The 3,085-nt window shown below is 51.7% G+C and overlaps 1 pseudogene across 1 annotated transcript in view; it reads left to right on the top strand.

The window, feature by feature from the left end:
- The first annotated feature begins 90 nt into the window (after positions 1–90).
- LOC307091592 (plasma membrane calcium-transporting ATPase 3-like) overlaps positions 91–3,085 on the top strand; it is a 26,229-nt pseudogene continuing 23,234 nt past the window's right edge. Inside the window, exon 1 of the transcript in view lies at positions 91–217. The product of the transcript in view is annotated as a plasma membrane calcium-transporting ATPase 3-like (transcript). The remainder of the gene's footprint in view (positions 218–3,085) is intronic.

The following is a 3,085-nucleotide window of genomic DNA, read 5'->3' as shown; positions in this document are numbered from 1 at the left end:
TTGTGTGTGTGTGTGTGTGTGTGTTGTGTGTGTGTGTGTGTGTGTGTGTGTGTGTGTGTGTGTGTGTGTGTGTGTGTGTGCCCCCGCTAGGCACCCACGTGATGGAGGGCTCGGGGAAGATGCTGGTGACGGCGGGTGGGGGTCAACTCCCAGACGGGCATCATCTTCACCCTGCTGGGGGCCGGGGACCCGGAAGAGGACCGGAAGGACAAGAAAGGTAAGGAGGAGAGGAGAGAGGAGGAGAGAGGAGAGGAGAGAGGAGGAGAGGAGAGAGGAGGAGAGGAGAGGAGAGAGGAGGAGAGGAGAGAGGAGGAGAGGAGAGGAGAGAGGAGGAGAGGAGGGAGGAGAGAGGAGGAGTTGAGAGAGGAGAGGAGGGGAGGAGGAGAGGAGGGGAGAGAGGAGGAGAGGAGAGGAGGAGAGGAGAGAGGAGGAGAGGAGAGGAGGAAGAGAGGAAGAGAGGAGAGGAGGGAGGAGAGAGGAGGACGAGGACAGAGGAGGAGAGAGAGAGGAGGAGAGGGGAGGAGAGTAGGGAGGACCAGGAGAGAGGAGGCAAGGAGGAGAGGAGAGAGGAGGAGAGGAGAGAGGAGGAGAGGAGGGAGGAGAGGAGAGAGGAGGAAAGGAGGAGAGGAGAGGATGGAGGAGGAGGAGAGGAGAGAGGAGGAGAGGAGGAGGACGAGAAGGAGAGAGGAGGAGAGGAGAGAGGAGGAGGGGAGAGGAGAGAGGAGGAGAGGAGAGAGGGGAGGAGGAGAGGAGAGGAGGAGAGAGGACAGGAGGAGAAGAGTGGAGGAGAGGAGAGGAGGAGAGGGGAGGAGAGGAGGAGGAGAGGAGAGAGGAGGCAAGGAGGAGAGGAGGAGAGGAGAGAGGAGGAGAGGAGAGAGGAGGAGAGGAGGGAGGAGAGGAGAGAGGAGGAAAGGAGGAGAGGAGAGGATGGAGGAGGAGGAGAGGAGAGAGGAGGAGAGGAGAGGAGGAGAGAGGATGAGAGGAGAGAGGGGAGAGAGGAGGAGATGAGAGAGGAGAGGAGGGGAGGAGGAGAGGAGAGAAGGAGAGAATGAAAGGATGAGGGAAGGTAATAACAAGAGAACTGAAGATGAAGAGCAAGAGAACAAGGAAGAATGGACGAAGGCAAAAGAGTCTACTGGGCTTCCTGGGTCATGTCCTAAACCAGAGGTCCACTTCAGTCCAAAAGCTGCAGCACATTTTCTTTCTCAATAATCCAGAAGTTTCTGAATCCAAAATTTCAAAGGTCAGGTTCTGGCGCAGAAGTTGCTATGGTGACTGAACTAGATTCAGTGAATTCAGAGGGAACATGGAGATGTGGGTTTGTGGAGCAGCCCTCAATGCCCTGGGCGCAGACCCTCTTCTCCATCTTCTGAAGAGCGGCGGTTCAAGAGAAGGCCGAGATGGTTGATCCTCCGGTGTCTGATCTGAGCGTGTTTGAGAGCTGGGAGTGCTTCTCCTCGGAGAGGAAGATGAAGGCTAAAGATGTTGTTTGCGGAGCCTCGTTGTTGGAGGACATACGGTCTACCTCGCTGCTGGTTCAGAGCGCTGACTCCACATTCTTTAGATTGGACCGTGGATCCGAAATGTTATTTCGTACGGAACAAATTGAACGGAAAGAGGAAGAGGGAGGGAGTGACCGAGAGGGGGAGAGAGATGAAGAGGGAAAAAGAGACGGGGAGAGAGATAGGAAGATCATGAGAGAAGGGGAGGGAATGAGAGAGAGACATCAACAGTGAGTGCAAGAGAGAGAGAGAGAGGGAGAGGCAGTGAGATAGAACGAGAGGGGAAAGAGAGACAGGGAGACAGAGAGACAGAAAGGGAGGGTGAGGAGAGAGACAGCTGTTTAATAATTCTATCCCATGAAAGCTCCACGACTGCAGAGCGATCAATATTTGAACGGAACAAAGTGGGGCGCAAGATGGTGTCGTGGGGGGGGGGGGGGGGGGTTCTATGGGTTCGCCCTATTTAAAGAGACTCCCTAAGTGTTAACCCCATACGAACAAAATGTACAAAATGTAATCAAAAATCGGAGGAAATAACGCGGTATAGGAGACACTCGAAATTCAGGTAATCTTTATATACAGTACATAATATACTATACTCGGTTTTACATTGACGTATATTTAAAGCGTGCATATTACCTTTAGTAAATTAGAATGTCTACATTCTGAACTGAGCAGAAAGATGAGGACGTGTTGGTGAGGAGTCAGATTGTAGCGACTTCCAGCACAAAAACACAGAAAGTGACGAATAATTGAGGTCACGGAAAATACTAAAATACACCAACACATTATTACTACAGACAGAGGGGGTGTGAGATCACAAGACACCGCCAAAGAGAGTTCAAATTAAACCAACTTTACAATAAGAGCGAGGTGAGGATCATGGGAGGGATGTAAATTGTAGCATCATAATTCAAAAATGAAGTGCTGCCCCCCCCAACACACACACACACGTATTCAAATGTTTTAATAAACGCTTTTGTCAGAGGCCGTTGCTACTAGTTAACTAGTTGTTACTAGTGAGGCACAGAGAGTGAATAAAGGAAAACACTCGACCAGATCCATGTGCAGGATAGCTGAGTGTGTTTTTGAGTGCATTCATGTGAGTGTGTGTGTGTGTGTATGTGTGTGTGTGCGTGCCTGCGTGCGTCTGTGTGAGTGTGCGTCACCGAGTGTCAACAAAGAAGTAAAATAAACACACCTTGGTATCAGTGCAACAGTGCCTCCAGATCCTTCACCGCTCACCTCCAGAACGCTCACCTCCAGAACGCTCACCTCCAGAACGCTCACCTCCAGAACGCTCACCTCCAGAACGCTCACCTCCAGAACGCTCACCTCCAGAACGCTCACCTCCAGAACGCTCTCTTTCAGAACGCTCACCTTCATACCGTTCTCCTTCAGAACGCTCTCCTTCAGAACGCTCACCTTCAGAACGCTCACCTTCAGAACGCTCACCTCCAGAACGCTCACCTTCAGAACACGCTCCTTCATACCGTTCTCCTTCAGAACGCTCATCTTCATACCGTTCTCCTTCAGAACGCTCTCCTTCAGAATGCTCACCTTCAGAACGCTCCCCTTCAGAA

Source organism: Pollachius pollachius, assembly GCF_949987615.1.
Source record: "Pollachius pollachius genome assembly, contig: scaffold_174, whole genome shotgun sequence".
NCBI lineage: Eukaryota > Metazoa > Chordata > Actinopteri > Gadiformes > Gadidae > Pollachius > Pollachius pollachius.
This window is presented reverse-complemented; position numbering and strand designations above follow the sequence as displayed.